This window comes from Crinia signifera, chromosome 19 (genome assembly GCF_055691185.1).
Source record: "Crinia signifera chromosome 19, ASM5569118v1, whole genome shotgun sequence".
In the NCBI taxonomy this organism is placed as follows: domain Eukaryota; kingdom Metazoa; phylum Chordata; class Amphibia; order Anura; family Myobatrachidae; genus Crinia; species Crinia signifera.
In genome coordinates this window covers 13,770,614-13,792,008 of record NC_139226.1, presented here as the reverse complement: position 1 = coordinate 13,792,008, position 21,395 = coordinate 13,770,614, and the positions used below count along the sequence as shown (strand labels likewise).

The 21,395-nt window shown below is 44.9% G+C and overlaps 1 long non-coding RNA gene across 1 annotated transcript; it reads right to left on the bottom strand.

Moving 5' to 3' along the window:
• Window positions 1-360: 360 nt before the first annotated feature.
• LOC146041700 (uncharacterized) lies at window positions 361-5,771 on the bottom strand. The gene is made up of 4 exons (XR_014463558.1): window positions 5,682-5,771; window positions 3,711-3,763; window positions 2,690-2,719; window positions 361-961 (listed from the first exon to the last, which is right to left on the bottom strand). It is a non-coding gene; the product is annotated as an uncharacterized LOC146041700 (long non-coding RNA).
• Window positions 5,772-21,395: the final 15,624 nt, after the last annotated feature.

The following is a 21,395-nucleotide window of genomic DNA, read 5'->3' as shown; positions in this document are numbered from 1 at the left end:
ATCATTTTTTTCACATGACACCGAATATAGGGCCTCATTCAGATCACTTCGGTACTGCGTGCATTCACATGCAGTACCGATGTTGCGCATCTGAGCATGCGCAGGCGGGTATCTGCGCATGTGCAGGCGTATGGTGCGTGCACCCACGGCGACCTTTCGGTTCGGCGGGTGCACGCACCCATGGCGGCGTGGGGGGGCGGAGATGGGCGGGGGCGCCGGGCTGCCTCATTACCATATGGGAATGCCCAGCGTTCCATGGGCGTTCCCATGAGAACGCTGGGCGTTATACACCCTTACCACATGAAAATGACCCTAACCATGCTCTGGTGACAAAGCAGGGACACTATTTTAAAAGAGGTAAAGAAGACATGGATGGAAGGAAGTATAGTCTTGCACTATAATTATTTCTTATCAATAATGATTCAAATATGTAAAAATGGTATTTATTGACACTGTTCAACACAAATATTGGCATACGCCAGGGCTGCGTTGGACCCCATGGCGCATCCAAATAACTGTAACCAAAAACAACCATTATGGATAAAATAATTCAGTGTAAGTACCAAATTAAGTAATGCCAAAAGAAATGATATTCAGTTTTGCACAGAATTATTCTCCCAGCAGTCCAGGTGTTTATGTATCTGGATAAGAAGGATTATCTGCCACATAACACATTACATATATACACATTGTAGAACAAAGGGATAATACAGCGTGAGAGCATCATGTCCCATCTATGCCGTAATCTTCATCTTCTGGATGTCCTGGAAGCAGGTGGACCGTAGAATACAGGTATTATTTTGGCTGGATACAGCAATGTACGGAGTCATGCAGATACACCCAGGTGAGCACAGCGACATGCAGCCTACTGGATTCATGATAAAGGCACAGGTAAGTGTACATTCCTGGCAGCTGTCCATCTGTTGGTTTGGACCACACGGGGCTGTGGTGGTTACGGTGGCTACGGAGATAAACAAAGGATGGTTAGATTTTTATTATAATAATGATGCACCTGACACTATGGGGGAAATTTACTAAAGGAAATTTGTAAAAAATAGGTGAATTTGTATCCAGAAATACACTTATTTTTGACATTTACTATCCCGAAAATACGGCAATTCGTATTCGTATTGATAGCACATCAATACCAATACAAATTGCCGTATTTTCGGGTTAGTAAATGTCAAAAATAAGTGTATTTCTGGATACAAATACACCTATTTTTTTTACAAATTTCCTTTACTAAATTTCCCCCATAGTGTCAACCAAGTTGGCTGATGCTCTATATGAGATGAAAGGTGCTTGGAGGGGGGGGGGGGGGGGGGGATTTGATAGGATGAGAGATTCAGAAAGTGAGAGATTTGGTAAGAAGTTTTTTAAAGCGGCAATCATTTACACTGCAAAACCAGCTTGATTTTGCAGTGTAAATATTGGCACTTTAAATAAAAATAAAAAACGTGATTTCTTACCAAATCTCTCACTTTCTGAATCTTTCCTACTATTAAATTTCACCCTTAATTTGTTTTAAAATCTAGTAATCAGCACAGATGGTGTAATGGTTAGCATTACTGCCTCACAGCACTGAGGTCATGGGTTCTATCCCACCATGTGTTATATATACGGGGCAGTACGGATGGTGTAATGGTTACATTACTGCATCACAGCACTGAGGTCATGGGTTCTATCCGCACCATGTGTTATATATACAGGGCAGTACGGATGGTCTAATGGTTAGTATTACTGCCTCACAGCACTGAGGTCATGGGTTCTATCCCACCATGTGTTATATATACGGGGCAGTACGGATGGTGTAATGGTTACATTACTGCATCACAGCACTGAGGTCATGGGTTCTATCCCCACCATGTGTTATATATACGGGGCAGTACGGACAGTGTAATGGTGCATTACTGCCTCACAGCACTGAGGTCATGGGTTCTATCACCACCATGTGTTATATATACGGGGCAGTACGGATGGTGTAATGGTTACATTACTGCCTCACAGCACTGAGGTCATGGGTTCTATTCCCACCATGTGTTATATATACGGGGCAGTACAGATGGTGTAATGGTTAGCATTACTGCGTCACAGCACTGAGGTCATGGGTTCTATTCCCACCATGTGTTATATATACGGGGCAGTACGGACGGTGTAATGTTTAGCATTACTGCCTCACAGCGCTGAGGTCATGGGTTCCATTCCCACCATGGCCCTAACTGTGTGGAGTTTATATATTCTCCCCATACTTGCGTGGGTTTCCTCTGGGTACTCCGGTTTCCTCCCACAATCCAAAAATATACTGGTAGGTTAATTGGCTCCTAAAAAATTAACCCTAGAATGTCTGCGTGTACATGTGGTAGGGAATATAGATTGTAAGCTCCTCTTGAGCAGGGACTGATGTGAATGTTCAAATATTCTCTGTAAAGCGCTGCGGAATATGTGCGCGCTATATAAGAAACTGTAAATAAATAAATAGTAACTTTTGGGTGGGGGGGGAACCTGGGTGGTGGGCGGTGCTGATTCGGTAAGCTGTGTATATCAGGCCCATAAACACTATTAATGTGACCAATATAATCCATATGAACCATACATTTCACTGCAGCCCCTCCCCCATGCCCTATGTCATTACCACTAGTGCTCTCCAATACAACATCATTATCAGCATAGTTACTGTTGCGTTACTTACGGGCTCCGTAGATGCAGAGACACTGGGCAGCTACATGTACAGAGAGAAAATACATATTTATTTGTGAGCGAGGAAATATTATTTTTTTCACTTTAGTACAAGTTCCTTACCAAAATCCTACCCATGTATTTCCATAAAAAAATCAAAAGAACACAAATAATTTGCTATGTGAATTGGATTAAATTAAAATGACATTGTAATTTTACTTTTGTTGATTTATGTATAGTATTTTGTCCTGACTTTCCTCCTTATACTATGTTGCGATGTTTGGGAACCGGAATGTTACTGTGTATATTTATTATGGAAAAGAATCTAATAATGTGTATCTGTCATAATTAGGGGCCTAATTCAGGTTGGTTTACGAAAGCATGCTCCTTCTTTAATGGACAAAACCATGCTGCACAGCAGGTGGTAACATATGCAGAGTTAGAGTTGGGTGGGGTGTGTTCAAACTGAAATTTAAATTAAAGCAGCCGGTATTTACCCTGCACAGAATCACAATAACTCACCCAAATGTAACTCTCTCAGCACATGTTACATCTGCCTCACCTGCAGTGCAGCATTGTTTTGTCCATTAAAAAAAGGAGTTTGCTTTTACAAAGCAAACTGAGTCACCCCTAGGTTTAATTTCACGTAATAACAATTGGCTTTGGCTTTCCTTTTCTTTATACCCTTTTTATAGTCTTCTTTTCTGACCTTTTCCCTTACACACATATTTATGTTGTGCCCTGTGACAATCTCTTATAACTACTAGGTTTATCTGCACAGCTGTATGGAATAACTTCTGGAGGGTGCCGGGTTCCCGACAGCCACCTGCTATTTTCCCTCGTGGGGGTCCACAACCCCCATAGAGGGAGAATAGAATAGGTGGCGAGCGTAGCGTGGCCGCAGCCCGCAGGGGGCTTAGTTGTGCTCACCATGCTGTCTGGGTCCGGCCAGTCGGGATCCCGATGTCAGGCTAATGACCCCTGTACCACACCCCTTCTGGAATAAGCCAGCTGTTAGGTGTTATGTTACTCACCAATTGCCAGGACAAGAAGAATTGCGCTAAACTTCACCATTCTCCTGTAGAAGCTGTGAGAGAGAACATGAATGGTGGTCAGTCAGAGAAACTCAGGAAAAAGACAGTAACGGTGGCTCATTATTTAGGGCAGATACCGGTAGGTAGGTTTGGGGGGGTTGATGACAGGGGCTACTAGGACAGTGTACAATCTAAGTGAAATAATCATCCCATTTCAGCATTTAAATATGGTGTGAAAATAAACTTAATCAATCACTTTTATTATAAAAATCGGTATATGTTAGTTGGGCGCCCACTATAGTTTGTACGCTCATACCCCCACTATACATGTCGGCATGGAGTTGATTTTACATAGTGTGGCGAGCGCAGCGAGCCTCCGAGCCCGAAGCGTGGCGAGCCCTGCGAGGGGATGCGGAAAACTAAGCAAATAGCTTAGTGGGCGCCCAACTAACATATAAGTACTGAAAAATCTTATCTGGATATATTTATAATTTTGTTCTTATCATACTGGGCATTGTCAGTGGGAACAACAGTAATTCCCCAGAAGATAAGAAAATGCTCCACAGACCCATTAAGAACAACCATTAAGACTTGATTAAAATCCAAGTGGAAAAAAACAAAAACGACATCCAGTAGATCGGGTGAGAGATACAAAACATTGGAGAGAGACAAAGTGGTACAGTTACTGAGATAGGAGTTCTATTGAAGATGGGGCTTTGCCCGTAGCAACCAATCAGATGCTATTATCTTCTAGAAGACGCTGCATACACAAGTGCAATCTGGTTACTATGGGCAACAGTCCACCTTTAATAGAACTTCCATGTTAGTAAACTGACCCTATATTGGCGAGAGATAAAGTACAATACGATCAGCTCCTAACTGTCATGTTATATGCTGTGTTTGCAATATTGCAGTTATGAGCTGGTCGGCTGGTACTTTATCTCTCTCTTTCCTTTATCACTTCCCAAGGCTTAAGGTGCCCACACACTAGAAAGATCTGCGATCATAAGATGTGCACATAAATTAACCTTCAAATCTTTTGTCCGATCTGGACAAAAGATTTCAGGCAAGCGCACATCTTTACCAAAGATTTTTCTTAAGATCCCGTGTGCGTTCCTATGGATCTTTTGTTAAATCTTCTGATCTTTTGTGCAGCACGTAAGATCAGAAGATTTAGCAAAAGATCCACGGGAGCGAGCATCGGACGATTTTCGGACGATTTTCGACCGATTATCGGTAAAAATCGGCCAATCGACCCAAAAATCGTTCTAGTGTGTGGGCACCTTTAGTATATCTGCCCTAAGCTTCAGAAGTGATAAAATAGAGAGTGATAAACAGCCAGCCAATCATCTCCTGCCTGACATGTCACAGGCTGGGTTTGGAAAATGTCAGGCAGGAGCTGATTGGCTGGCTGTTTATCACTCTCCACTTTGTCACTTTTGAAGCTTTGTACATCTGCCCCAATGACCATATACAGAGTATGTACTATAATAAATGATTATAGAGTACTAAGTACTAAGCTTTGGAAGAAAATAAGGTAGAAAGAGAAAACCAGTCTATTTAGTAATCCTTTAAGAGCGGTCCAGTTTACAGAGTTAAAGTACCAACCGACCAGCTCTTAACAGCCATCTTACAGGCTGAGTTTACAAAATTACAGTTAGGGTCCGACTGGTGCTACTTTATCTCCGTCCACTTTATCTCTCTCCAAGGGCCAGATGTACTAAGCTTTATAAAGTGATAACGTGGAGAATGATAAACTACCAGGTAACCTACTGTTGTTTTTAAAACACAGCCTGTAGCATGACAGTTAGGAGCTGTTTGGCTGGTTGTTTATCACTTTTCATTTTAACACTTTTTTGAAGCTTAGTGCATCTGGCCTCAAGTCTTAGTACATACAGTACGATACTACAGCACTCCTATATGTACAATGCAATAGTACATCATCCATAATCCAATGATGTTCATACTCACTTGTGTAGCTGTCTCTTCTCTGCTTACAGGCTTGGTGTGTGAGATGCTGGACAAGTTTTTTTAAACACTGGACCTGTTCTTTTATACAGATATCCCCTCCTGAAGGTTTCTGTAGGTGGGGCAAACAGGACATGGCCTTAATTAGAATTCCAATTGAGTCTTCGATGCTAATGATTGCAATAAGAGATCTCATCGTAGGAACCAGTTCTCAGTTGCCAAGCCCAAAACACAATACAATCACTTCGCATAAATACACCAAAACACATACTAATGGGGGACCTGAGGAGTGGGAACAAAGGGAACAAAGGGACGACATTATTATTATAATCATAATTATACATTAATAACTATGAAGACAACAATTATACAGAAAGCGTCCACAACATAAAACAACAAATAGCTTTACAGTTACTGGTATAAAAAGAATCTTTAATATTGATACTGGACAAATATTCACCCAATGTGTTGGTTCATCTGGTCAATATAAATGAAATTGGCTTTACAGTAAATCTGTCTTTTATCAGCCCAGAGCAAGAAGAAATAACCTGAGACTCAATGTATTCGTCTATGGGCGTATTCAATCTGGGATTCAGACTGTTCGAACATCCTGGCAGTTGGGATCCCGTCCGTTTTGGTTGTATCGGACACTAACTCAACAGTTAGAATTCAAAGTTCCAAATGTCGAGTTTTGGAAAGTCCGTAAATTGTCAGAAACGGCCACGGATTGGTCAGCAAGAAAGACCGAATAAAACAAACTCTTTTTTATGATTATTTATTTATTAACAGTTTCTTATATAGCGCACACATATTCCGCAGCGCTGTACAGAGACTATTTGAACATTCACATCAGTCCACAGCACTTTATAATGAAACCTACAAAAGTACAATAAAAACCTATGAATGTGACAAAGCATGAAGACACACTATTAATTGCACCCACGGTCAGTAGCGCAGTTTCTTGATTATCTATAAACTGCACGTGGTCAGGACCCAGGTAGTGCAATTGCATTGCAGTATTGCAAACACCATGGCGTGATTGACAGTCAGAGGTGTTCGGGAGGAGGGATGGGGGCAGAGGTGGCCAGAGTTCGCAATGCCGCGATTTCCAGGGATTGGAGAGGCCAGGGACTGCGCCACAAACTGCCCCACAACAGCCAACCTGAGTAAGCTGCTGTCACTGTGGGTGTACAAATATTGGGGCCCATTTATCAGTTTTAGGGCAGGATGTAATCATCTATGGTGGAACATTCCGCCACCACACTGCGCATTGATACTAATCACATGTACTAACATATGTCATTAGTATGGTAAAGGACAGAGATGTCCTTTTCAAAGTCAGGACATGTGCACAGAGACGTGGTGGCCAAGGGAGTGCTGGGAGGTATACGATCATTGTTCCTTTAGTACAGCACGCCATTAGCCATTTAAAAGTAATTGCTGCCAATCTGCTCCTAACTGTCATGTGTTTAGCCCCTAATTGGCAGGTGTTTGAAAAATCATAGCCGGTCCGCTGCGTTTGCGTTTGGACAGCCGATGTTTGGTGTTTGCGCATGTGCAGAGGCGTTTCTGCGCATGTGCGAATGCCTCGCACGTCCGAACACGGTGTGAATTCCATGCAGAAAATGATTGGTCGGACCCATCCGAGCAGGGGGTGGAGAGGTGAAGGGGTGTTTTGGCTCGTTACCTTATGCGTACGCCCCACGTTTCATGGGCGTTTCCATGAAAACGCTGGGCGTACGTATGGTAATGCGACCACGACGCACGTGTGGGGGGTGGACAGCTGACATAGCCGGATGTCAGCTGCCGGCCCATATCCCTGCTTTCATAAGGAAAAATGCTCGGTGCTGTCTGGCCACTCGGTCCATCATTCGATGGTCGGCGACCATCGGAGGATGGAGGGAGGTTTCCACAGATAAGGGAGGTGTTCGCATGAAACATCCGCTCGTGGTCCGTTCGCTCTGTGTTTTACCGCATTCAGATGGTGTGAGCGATCCGTACGGTAGGCGGGGCTAAGAACACGCATCTGACCGAGTCAATCAGAATAAGGCCCCAAGTGCAATGTTATTTCTCAGAATGGTGACGTACTGTAAGAGCGCAATGTGGAGATTGTATTGCTGGCTCCGTGCTCCTCTACAATAAGTCCTGCTTGCTGACACGCAAAACAGTGGGTCCAATACAGACCAATTCATTTGGGTCAGATTTTGTCCTCATCTCCAATGTTCGGGGATTGTGTGTGCGAATTCGGAACACATCGGCCACCTGAAAAGTAAGTATAGGCTGGAAAAATCATTCGATGGTGACCATTCCATTGAAAGATTTCTCCTCCTTGCACCCTTGCATACTAAGGAGGGGATTTGCGCGGTGGGTGGACAATCGGCTCTGCTCAGTTTACCTGTTTATTAGGCTGCAAACATACGCAGCCTAGCGAACAGGTCTGAATAAGGCCCAATGTTGTCACCTATGACCTCTGTCTTTGTCACCTAACTAATCATAACGCCAATCATTTGATTATAATTCACATTTGTATAATATGTTCTATTACCTACAGCAGCTATGGACTGGATATATAGGATAAGCAGCCCCACAGCAAGATGTAGGTTCCCATGAGCCACCTGCTGTCTACAATGATTGGCTGCCCCCGGGTGACATTCCTCGCCACCCTTGTAGTGTAAAACATTTCTACCTTATACACCAATCCGGTCCTTCAAGTGTTTCCGCTCCTGTTTAACAGAATAAATATTCCTGCTTTGCATTATTACGGAAGATGTTTGATTCCTCCTTCTGATTGGTTTCCAGTAATTGTTTATTGTGTGTAAGTAACGGGAGGGGGGGTCCACCCAAATGATGACCTAGAGGGAAAATACAGTGTATACATAATTGGGGAATACGCAATTAGAGACACATTACCAAGTAAGTAGCACAATGATGGGAGTTACTGCTATACAGAAGAATCAAATACTCACTGGGGGAAATTTACTAAGATGTGTGTTCTACTTCACATGTGATGTTGCTATGGGCAACATATAAGAATCTATTTATTTGTTTAGCACCCTCTAGAAGATAGTAGACAGGCTCTGATTGGTTGCCCATAGCAACAGCACATGTGAAGTAGAATACACATCTTCGTTAATTTCCCCAGTATCTGTTACAGAAATAGGACAGGCTGGTATGTGCTATATGACATGGTATTACTGGTCTCACATGGGGTTATTCAGACCTGCTCGCTGTGCATGAGCGAGTCCAAATAGAAGGGGGGAAAAAAACCACGTGGATCTACGCAATCCCAATTTTACTGATAGGAGGCCGGCGATTCGGGGTGGATACCTGCAATTATCTGGGAGTGTCCGGGAAAACGCAGGTCTCTGTTACATCAGCATCATCCCCGAGTTGTGGAAAGGTCAGCGGCCTGATTCAGACCTTGTTGCTAGGCCCCGTATGTTCGCAGCCTAGTGAACAGGTAAATGCCCCCCCCCCCCCGCTGCGCAAATCACTGCATATACATGGGAGGAGATGTGGACGCTAACACGTCCCCTCGCCTGCGTCCGCACGGGCAAAAAAGTAATTCGATGGTCCACACACAATACCCCGTAATGACGGCGCGAAAAAAGGTTACAGAATCATAATCAGAAGAAAACTTTGCACACATTGCTCAGTGGGGGTCATTCGGCCCCATTCCGATGGTTGGTGGACTGCGTTTGCTCACGGCCTTTTGTGCCTATGTGCTGGTACACTGTGGTAATGGCGGTGGTGGAATGCAATGTTGCCGGGCCATTCGCACTTAGTGATGCGGGTCGGAGCGTGGGGTGGCAGACTCGTGTCGCGCCCATAGGAATGCCCAACGTTTCATGGGCGTCCCCATTAAAACGCTGGGCGTCCCCATGGGACTGAGGGCGTGTCGAGGTGTGCCGGGGAGGGCAGCTGTTGTCACATTACATCAGCCACCCGTCCTGTCTTTGGCCAGGAGCCTGTAAATATAAGACAGTCTCCACTGACTTATATTTGCGAGCCCTGGAGAAATCATTTGATGATTGGAGACATTGATTGATTTCTCTGGCAGCTGGTACATGCAAGGCTATTTGTCTTATCGTCAAATCCCCTCACATGGTTGCTAGGGGATAGGGCATCACAAGAAAAAATGGACTGTGCAGGAAAGGCATCTCTGGCTATATTGTATACAGCCTGGTGTTCTAGTACGGTCAAAATCGGCCATAGTCAATGTCTCAAGCAAATATAGTCAGTATTGTATCGTTTTGTCTTCTGGGAAGTTCAAGGGAAATCACATAGTCAAAATTGTACACAGCTAAAATCTCACCGTGTACGTACCTTTACATTAAGGGGGTTATTCTGGTTGGTTTGTTCCCCTGTGCGTTTGCATGGGGGAGCGATGCTTAGCGCCTGCGCAATTATGCGCATGTGCAGGCGCTTGGTGCGAGCGGGCACGGCAAACTGCTTGTTCTCTGTTGTTTTGGAATGGACCCATGGCGTGGGGGAGGGGGGATGACAGCATCCCACCCACTTCCCGCACAAGGTGCATGTAGATGTGAGACAGCAGAGCGATGTCTTACATCTGTGAGCGTTGTAGAAAACATAAGATGGTCGGCAACGATTGAACTCCTCCTCGGCATGCGAGGGGGAGGCGGGCGTACTGTACTGGGTTCGATTCCCACCATGAGGTCATGGGTTCGATTCCCACCATGGCTCTAACTGTGCAGAGTTTGTATATTCTCCCTGTGCTTTGTTTGGGTTTCCTCCGGGTACTCCGGTTTCCTCCCACAATCCAAAAATATACTGGTAGCCTACAGTGGCGTAACTATGCCTCCGCAGCCCCCGTCGTGGCGGGGAGGCGCAGAGTAACTATGGGCGCAGGGGGGGCTGCGGTGCTATAGTTACCCGCTGCGCTGCTGCCCGGCCGCATCTGCGGTCACTGTCCCGTCACTCGCTCCCGGCGCCGGCTCCTGCTGATAATGAAAACTGACACTTACAAAATGGCTGCCCCCGTATTGCAGACAGTTTTGGCATCCATTTTCTAAGAGTCACTTTTCATTATCAGCAGGAGCCAGCGCTGGGAGACTGGACGGGATAGTGACCGCAGATGCGGCTCTGTCAGGTATGGGCATGGGGAGGGGTGCCGAGGGGAGGGAGAGAGAGAGAGGGGGGCGCCAAAAAAGTTTGGCGGGGGGGCGCAAAATATATAGTTACGCCACTGGTAGGCTTATTGGCTCCCGACAAAACTAACCCTTTCTGTGTGTGCGTGTACATGTGGTAGATGGAATATAGATTGTAAGCTCCACTGGGGCAGGGACTGATGTGAATGTTAAAATATTCTCTGTACAGCGCTGCAGAATATGTGTGCGCTATATAATAACTGGTAATAATAATCTCTGTACAGAGCTGCGGAATATGTGTGCGCTATATAATAACTGGTAATAATAATCTCTGTACAGCGCTGCGGAATATGTGTGCGCAATATAATAACTGGTAATAATAGTCTCTATACAGCGCTGCGGAATATGTGTGCGCTATATAATAACTGGTAATAATAATCTCTGTACAGTGCTGCGGAATATGTGTGCGCTATATAATAACTGGTAATAATATTCTCTGTACAGTGCTGTGGAATATGTGTGCGTTATATAATAACTGGTAATAATATTCTCTGTACATCGCTGCGGAATATGTGTGCGCTATATAATAACTGGTAATAATAATCTCTGTACAGCGCTGTGGAATATGTGTGCGCTATATAATAACTGGTGATAATATTCTCTGTACAGCACTGCGGAATATGTGTGCGCTATATAATAACTGGTAATAATATTCTCTGTACAGCGCTGCGGAATATGTGTGCGCTATATAATAACTGGTAATAATAGTCTCTGTACCGCGCTGTGGAATATGTGTGCGCTATATAAATAACTGGTAATAATAGTCTCTGTACAGTGCTGCGGAATATGTGTGCGCTATATAATAACTGGTAATAATATTCTCTGTACAGCGCTGCGGAATATGTGTGCGCTATATATATAACTGGTAATAATATTCTCAGTACAGCGCTGCGGAATATGTGTGCGCTATATATATAACTGGTAATAATATTCTCTGTACAGCGCTGCGGAATATGTGTGCGCTATATATATAACTGGTAATACTATTCTCTGTACAGCGCTGTGGAATATGTGTGTGCTATATAATAACTGGTAATAATAGTCTCTGTACAGTGCTGCGGAATATGTGTGCGCTATATAATAACTGGTAATAATATTCTCTGTACAGCGCTGCGGAATATGTGTGCGCTATATATATAACTGGTAATACTATTCTCTGTACAGCGCTGTGGAATATGTGTGCACTATATAAGTAACTGGTAATAAATAAACAAATCTGTCATGTAATTTGTAACTTTGTATTACCTCCCATGGTGTGTAACATTGCGGGAAGTATTGGCAGGGATGTGTTCTGTATGCAGGTGCAGATTACGCTGCAGGAGCTGATTACAATGGATCTGTTATCTATTACTATCACTGATCTATTCGCATACGGTGGATCCCATTCATGCACCGGGAAAGTCCTGACTGCAGAACTGGTTTCTGCTATTCTCCCGGTTGTCGTATTCATCCCCCTGTTGTCTGTGCCGCTTCCCATAGCAACCAGTTACTAGATTGAGTATAATAAAAAAACCAGAGTGTATCACTTGAGTGTTTGGCATATAAGATGCTAAGTATAAGGATGTGGTTTAGCCCGGGTGTAGATCATTAGGTCACCAGCATGTCGGTTGACAGTCATTAGGTCGACACCATTAGGTCGACATGTATTTAGGTTGACATGAGTCTAGGTCGACATGCAGGGTCATTAGGTCGATGGGGTTAGGTCGACAGTCAAAAGGTCGACCTAGACTCATGTCGACCTTCCTGCATGTCGACTTAGACTCATGTCAACCTTAATGTTTGTCAGCCTAATGGTGTCAACCTAATGACTGTCGACCAACATGCTGGTGACCCAATGACCATTTTCCAGTTATATAAGAGCTACAAATTAATTATTATTATTAAACCCCCAATATTCCCAATTAGATGAATCTCTGAGGATTGCTAAACTATCAGCACGGGCAGTACGGATGGTGTAATGGTTATAGCATTACTGCCTCACAGCGCTGAGGTCATGGGTTCTATCCCCACCATGTGTTATATATACAGGGCAGTACGGATGGTGTAATGGTTACATTACTACCTCCCAGCGCTGAGGTCATGGGTTCTATCCCCACCATGTGTTATATATACGGGGCAGTACGGACGGTGTAATGGTTAGCATTACTGCCTCACAGCACTGAGGTTATGGGTTCTATCCCCACCATGTGTTATATATACGGGGCAGTACGGATGGTGTAATGGTTACATTACTGCCTCACAGTGCTGAGGTCATGGGTTCTATCCCCACCATGTGTTATATATACGGGGCAGTACGGATGGTGTAATGGTTAGCATTACTGCCTCACAGCACTGAGGTCATGGGTTCTATCCCCACCATGTGTTATATATACGGGGCAGTACGGATGGTGTAATGGTTATAGCATTACTGCCTCACAGCACTGAGGTTATGGGTTCTATCCCCACCATGTGTTATATATACAGGGCAGTACGGATGGTGTAATGGTTACATTACTGCCTCACAGTGCTGAGGTCATGGGTTCTATCCCCACCATGTGTTATATATACGGGGCAGTACGGATGGTGTAATGGTTAGCATTACTGCCTCACAGCACTGAGGTCATAGGTTCTATTCCCACCATGTGTTATATATACGGGGCAGTACGGATGGTGTAATGGTTAGTATTACCGCCTCACAGCGCTGAGGTCATAGGTTCTATTCCCACCATGTGTTATATATACGGGGCAGTACGGATGGTGTAATGGTTAGTATTACCGCCTCACAGCGCTGAGGTCATGGGTTCTATCCCCACCATGTGTTATATATACGGGGCAGTACGGATGGTGTAATGGTTAGTATTACCGCCTCACAGTGCTGAGGTCATGGGTTCTATCCCCACCATGAGTTATATATACGGGGCAGTACGGATGGTATAATGGTTCGCATTACTGCCATACAGCGCTGAAGTCATGGGTTCTATCCCCACCATGTGTTATATATACAGGGCAGCACGGATTGTGTAATGGTTATAGCATTACTGCCTCACAGCACTGAGGTTATGGGTTCTATTCCCACCATGTGTTATAGATACGGGGCAGCACGGATGGTGTAATGGTTACATTACTGCCTCACAGCACTGAGGTCATGGGTTCTATCCCCACCATGTGTTATATATACGGGGCAGTACGGATGGTGTAATGGTTAGCAGTACTGCCTCACAGCACTAAGGTCATGGGTTCTATCCCCACCATGTGTTATATATACGGGGCAGTACGGATGGTGTAATGGTTAGTATTACTGCCTCACAGCGCTGAGGTCATTGGTTCTATCCCCACCATGTGTTATATATACGGGGCAGTACGGATGGTGTAATGGTTAGCAGTACTGCCTCACAGCACTAAGGTCATGGGTTCTATCCCCACCATGTGTTATATATACGGGGCAGTACGGACGGTGTAATGGTTAGTATTACTGCCTCACAGCGCTGAGGTCATGGGTTCTATCCCGACCATGTGTTATATATACGGGGCAGTACGGACGGTGTAATGGTTACATTACTGCCTCACAGCACTGAGGTCATTGGTTCTATCCCCACCATGTGTTATATATACAGGGCAGTACGGATGGTGTAATGGTTAGCATTACTGCCTCACAGCGCTGAGGTCATGGGTTCTATCCCCACCATGTGTTATATATACAGGGCAGTATGGATGGTGTAATGGTTACATTACTGCCTCACAGCGCTGAGGTCATGGGTTCTATCCCCACCATGTGTTATATATACGGGGCAGTACGGATGGTGTAATGGTTAGCAGTACTGCCTCACAGCACTAAGGTCATGGGTTCTATCCCCACCATGTGTTATATATACGGGCAGTACGGACGGTGTAATGGTTAGTATTACTGCCTCACAGCGCTGAGGTCATGGGTTCTATCCTGACCATGTGTTATATATACGGGGCAGTACGGACGGTGTAATGGTTACATTACTGCCTCACAGCACTGAGGTCATTGGTTCTATCCCCACCATGTGTTATATATACAGGGCAGTACGGATGGTGTAATGGTTAGCATTACTGCCTCACAGCGCTGAGGTCATGGGTTCTATCCCCACCATCTGTTATATATACAGGGCAGTACGGATGGTGTAATGGTTACATTACTGCCTCACAGCGCTGAGGTCATGGGTTCTATCCCCACCATGTGTTATATATACAGGGCAGTACGGACGGTGTAATGGTTATAGCATTACTGCCTCACAGCGCTGAGGTGATCTGCAAGGAGGGTGTGTGTTGCAGGTGCTCCAGAGAAGGTAGAGACTCAGACTTTTGCAGTAGCTCCTCCTCTGGGAATCCCCAAGCCAGGGGACCCTGGTGGGGGAAGCTTGCAGGCAAGGGCCTGCTGTACCTTTCTATGGTACGTGGAGGAGGCCGTGCAGTTGAGAGCCGGTCCAAGAGGAAGAACATCCCTGCTGTTGCTACACCTGCAGCAGGAGCCTCAGACAAAGATACAGTGAGTACAATGGAAAATGTCCCCCCGGATGAATCCGGAGGTACCCCTGTGGCAAGCCAGCCACGGGGGGAAATGATCAGGGCCGGATTAACAATGGGGCTGATGGAGCTACAGCTCCAGGCCCATTCTCCAAATAGGCCCATTCTGTAGCTGAGGTCCAGAGCTTTCCAACGAGCCCAGCCCCGTGTCGGTAGCCCCCCGGGAACCGGAGATACCGACAGGCAAACCTGGAACGTTTTCCCCATAGGATAACATTGGACCCGCTAATTCCGACCTCCACCCGGTTCCAACGGCTGCCAGTTCCCCCTCCGGCATCACAGAAGCTTGAGGTTGATCTCAGTCGAACCCAAATCACTGGGCCTTCAATCTGATACCTGGTCCATATGGGTTCATTGGTTCTAGAGATATTGCGGGTAAACCAATTTTTTTTCATTTCTGAAATGTAATTTCATGGCTGTTCATGTTGTTTGACAGATTTCTCTGGAACCAAATGTCCCATTTTCACGGGACCAAAATCATTTGAAGCCTACATGTAAATCGGTCAGTTGGTTACGAAGCTGTAGCTGGTTGTTTAAAGGGGGCGGGGGTTGTTTTCTCTCCCCCTCACACAAAAAAATGCAGGGACTAGGCTGGTGTAAAACGGTCCAGTCCGGGAATGTCCCTGCATGATCTTGGGGCCATATTCCCAGGTAAATCCCTGCATTTTCTGGTGTGAAAGGGGTATTATTTCAAATAGCCGGGACATGCAGTGCTCTGAATACAGCCAGGCAGCCCCCTGCTCTCTGCCCAGCTGTCAATGGCTGTCATTTCTGCCCGGCGGCGGCTATCCCCCAGTTACCGCAAGCATGTATTCCCCCTTGGCAATGAGCATGTAATCCCACGTGGCAATGAGCATGGAACCCCTGGCAATAAGCATGGAACCCCTGGCAATGAACATTTTGGTAAGCAACACTTAAGTAGCATCATTTTTCATAGGCATTATGGCATAATATGTCATGGAGAATATGGTGTTTGGCTTAACATGTAATTTATTTATGAAGCATATTGTGCATTATTGCTCAATCTGTTTGGTATAATAATGTGTATTTTGGCTCAATCCATGTGGCAAAATGTGTATTTTGCCTTAATCTGTGTGCCATAGTGTGAATTTTGGCTCATTCCATGTGGCATAATGTGTAAGAGGCAAGTACAGTATAAGGGGGTTACTATTGTGTTGCATGATTTGTATAAGGGGTATATGGTGTGGTAAATTTAGGTGACCACATAAAAGGTGCTGAAATGTTGTCTACCAAGTTTCGGTTTTCAGTATTTTTTTTATGACTGGAGTGCTGCCTCACCCTGCAAGTATCTTAGGACATTGGCATCCTGCGGGTGCACCTTTGGAGTGCACCCTCCAATATATCTCCCTGCATTTTTCTTATGCCAGCCCGCTGCCTTTTCCAGGCATATATAATTAGTTGAAAGTATTTACACAAATACAGACACACCCATGAGCAGACCGCCCAACCAGAACACTGGTCACGCCCCCCACATTATTAGGTGCTGGCCACAACCCCTATTATTGTGCATAATAGGCCCTGGATAATTTTCAGCTCCAGGCCCATTTAGACCTTAATCTGGCTCTGGAAATGATGGAAGAACCCGGCGGGGATGCAAACGCCGGTGGTGACATAGCAGTCGCTGCGGGGGGACCTGGTGAAATGATGTCAGAAGAGTCTGAGGAAGAAATGCAGTCTGAGGATGAAGACTTAAGTGCAGAAGAAGATCATGCTTTTGAGAAAATGGGTCTGGAGGAATTAAATAAAGAGGCGAAAAAAGTTTACCAAAGAGTCTATAAAGCAAAGAAAAAGAGAAATTCTTGCCTTTTATGGGAGCGCCATGTATGGAGAGATAAGATTGTTACAAATTCAAAAATCTTGTCAAAATTAAAGACTCATATTGCAAAAAAATTGAAAGGTGAAAAAAAAAGCAAAGATTTACCTCAGGCGGAGAAAGGGTTAATTGCAAGCCAGGAGCTTCAGGATTCCCTTGCTCCAGCTGATGCAGATGAGTTGATGGAGAGCAGCTGTAGAGGAGGCGGCCTATTCCCTGCAAGTCCAGATCAACTGATGGAAAAAACCAGCAGCATGGAGATGCAGCTGCAGAATGAGATGCCCATGCAAATGGACTCAGAGGAAAAGAGAGTGCAGCTAACAGCTGAGGTGGAAGGCACTGAAAAGATGAAGCAGGTCCCCCGGGACACAGTAAGTATGAAAGTTGCAAATGTTGTGTCCCGGGGAGACTCTGGTGCAAAGTCTGAAACCAATGAAAAAAACTGTATGATACGGGACAGTGCTCTAACTCCGGCTGTGGGTGCGGGTAAAGGGGAAAGTTTTGTCTACATTGCAGACAGTACTCCCAACCTTGCAGGGACAGCTGGGGGAGGGGGAAATATGGACAGTGAAAAAATGGATACAAATTGTGCGATGAAGGATGATGGGCAGATGCCCGGACCGAGCAATGTTACTGCTAATGCCCAAAAATGTTTTAAAGGTGTTAAAGAAACGGCTGAGAGTAATGATAAAGTTTCTACCAGAAATGTAAAATTGTGTGAAGCTGAAAAGTTGGCACAGGGCCAAAAATGTTTAAATAAGGCAAATTGATGAGGCACAAATAATGCAAACTGTATATGGGGATGTACTAGTACCTGAAAGAGCTGGGGCTGCTTTCAAGTTAATTGCAGAAAACATCCGTACAAAGAAAGTGCAGGTAAAAGCCGGTGATGGTAGTGGAGTTTCTGAGCTTGGAACTCCAGACCCAATTCAAATGCCAGCACCTATATCTTATGCCAATATGATAAAACAAACAAATAAAAGAAATGAAGACAGACAAAGTCAGGTCATGAGCCAGAGTGTAATTCAGAGAAGGAGAAATGTGATACAGTTTAAGTGGGTTAAGTCAGATCCGGTCCCCACAAAAGAAAAATTTCTTAATTTAATCTTTACTCTGGATTGCAGTGCTCATGACCTAACGGCATGTATCCATCCAGAAAGGTCTCAAATTTTTGATCTCAGTTTTGTTTTTATGAGGAAAATGAATGAGGTTGTAGACCAATGGCAAGTAAGAAAATTTGAAGAAGCATATAAGGGCTATGAAATTTTATCAGTGTCAAAACCAGAGAATGTCAGAGCAAGGATATTGGTGAGGGATGAAACTATCCCAGCTGACGACATAAAGTACTGGTTGAGTAGACAATGCATCTGGATAGGGGACATGGTTAAGGTTGGACACACCTTAGGAGTCTGGGGAGGTGCATGGTCTGTGCAGATAAGACTACACCAAGTTGAAGGAAGGACAAAACATCTCCCTTCGGCTGCTTATATCGGGAGAGACCGTATACAGGTGTTCTATCCAGGCCAGCCAAGGACCTGCTTTCGTTGTGGTGAAGAGGGGCATATGAGCAGTGAATGTGGAAATGTAAAATGCTCCCTCTGCAACGAGGCAGGTCACCCCTCGAGGTCGTGTAACATAGTAAAATGTAACTTGTGCGGCCTTGAGGGGCATCCCTACAGTAGATGCCCAGAATCTATGCGCCATATGGATAGAACACCTGGAGCGGGAACAAAGGGGAAATTCAAAAAGGCTACAGTAGAAGAGGAGACTCTGGTAGTTTGGGAAAGAGACAAAGAATCAGAAAGGGAGGAACAGTTTCAGGAAGTGAGGAAGAGGAAAAGTGCCACAAAAAGGAAAGGGGATGAAGAGATAGTGAGCATATCCAACAGGTTTCTAGTTTTTTCTGAAGAAGATGAGGATAGTGAGGAGGAGGAGGAGGAGGAGGAGGAGGAGGAGGAAGTCTATAAGGAAGGGGAGACTTTAGCTCTTAGGAAAGTTGAGAAAGAAGTAGGAAAGAAAAAGAAGAAAAAAGCAAATAAGAAAGGGAAAACGCAAGGGAAGAAAAGTAAGAAGGAGGAAGGAAAGGGGGAGAAAATTGAAAAAGTAGCCTTGGAGACAGGGAAAGTGGTAAAATTAATTAGTTCAAAAGAGAAAAAGGGAGAAGGGGAGCATGAAACAATACACAGAGAGGTGGTGACAAGGGATGAAGGAGAGCAAGGTGACCCGGAAAGAAACAGAGTAAACTTGCTAAATGTCTCAGACAGGCCTCCTGATCCTGTAAAAAGGAATGATGGTTTGTCTGAGGGTATGGCTGAGGATATGGATGTGTTGGGTGGTGGTGAATGTAAGGATGGTGGTGGGTCTGGTGTAAATAAGTAAAGGATTTGGTATTGCCCTACACTATGGTTTTTTGCATGGATCCTTACCCCATAAGATGTGCCACAATTAATGTGGCTTCTATACATTCTGAGCGAGCTCGGTTCATGGCTTTTGATTTTTTTAGAACAGCAGAGGTAGACATCTTTTTCCTCCAGGAGACCAGACTGAGGACCCTAGAAGCCTTGCATAAGGCTAAAAGGGAATGGAGTAGGGGGCCCTCATTCTGGTCTCTTGCGGCCGAGCCGTATACTGGGGTGGCGGTACTTTTTTCTGGCATGGTAACCGTGCACAGAATCATAGAAATTGAAGTAGGAAGATGTATGGTTTTGGATGTCACCATTAGAGGACATGACCTGAGGCTGATCAATATCTATGGTCCCCAAAAAGCCTGGGATAGGAAATGTCTTTTTGAGGTGATAAAACCATTCTTATTCACAGCCCAACAGGTCGTTTTTGGTGGTGATTATAACACTGTTGTAAGAACCAAAGACAGAGGAGGTACCAGAAGCAGTAGGACCTTGGGCTACGATGCAAATTATTTAGTTAGAATGGTTAGAGAGGCTGGTCTGGTGGATGTCCATATTAGGCATACTCCGGACCTCACTGGGTACACTTTTTATAGCGGTCAGAATAAAAGTAGAATAGATAGATTTTTTGTCAAAACAAATTTGAAAACTCTGCCTTCCAAGGTGGAGCCAGTAGAATTTTCAGATCACTGCTTTCTTAGTTTTTCATTGAATGCTTCACAGTCCATCCAGAAAGGGAGGGGTCTGTGGAGGCTGAACTCAGAGCTCCTAAAGGAAGAGAGTGTGAAGCAGTCTCTCTCAGAGGTCTCTTTGAGGATCATGAATCACTGTTGGAGGCAGGATGGAGTAAATCAGAGTGGTGGGAGGAAATGAAAAAGAAGGTCCAAGGTTTTTTCAAAAGACTAATTAAAAACAGAGGATTGAAAAAAAAAGAGTGCCTACTATGTTCTTAAAAGGAAATTGGATTTCTTGATCTCTGAGGGTGGAGATGGTGGGGAAATCTCCCAGGTGAAGGCTCAGATGAAGGAATTTCAGTATAACCGATTGGCATCTTTGATTCTGGAGAGGGATTATGGTACATACCACTCACCGGATCCCTACCAGAATTGTAGAAAAGCCGTCAAGGCAAGAGAAGTCAGTGGCCTATATGATGGAAGGGATGTGCTTCAGGAGAGGAGGGAAGGCATCCTGGAAGTCATTAGAGCCTATTATTCTGATCTCTTGTCTGAGCAAGCACCTATCAGAGAGAGGATGGAGACTTTTCTGAGGGAGACACCAGGTCTGATGGTGCCAGATGGCTCTCTTGAGTGTTTGGACAATAAGATTGGAGTAGAGGAAGTTAGGGAAGCAATTGATGGTTTGACATCAAAAAAGTCACCTGGACCGGATGGTCTAACATCGGAGTTCTATAAGGAATTCTCTGATGTATTAGCTCCCCGTCTCACGGATGTGTTCAATGCAAGTTTGGAGAAAGGAAATCTGCCTCCTTCCATGAGACGGTCGGCTCTAATCTTATTGTCCAAAGGAAAAGACCCAGCCCGTATTGAGAATTGGCGCCCCATCGCTCTTCTTAATACGGACAGGAAGATTTTGGCAAAAGTTTTCTTTAACAGAATAATGGAGTTTTCTGAGAGGCTTCTCTCCCCCTCCCAGCACTGTACAGTGAAGGGGCGTAGCACTTTTAGTGCGGTCCTTGGTGTCCGGGAAGCCGTGGAGCGGTGCAGGGCTGGGGGGGAAGGAAAATTCCTGCTGGCCTTGGATCAATCTAAAGCTTTTGACC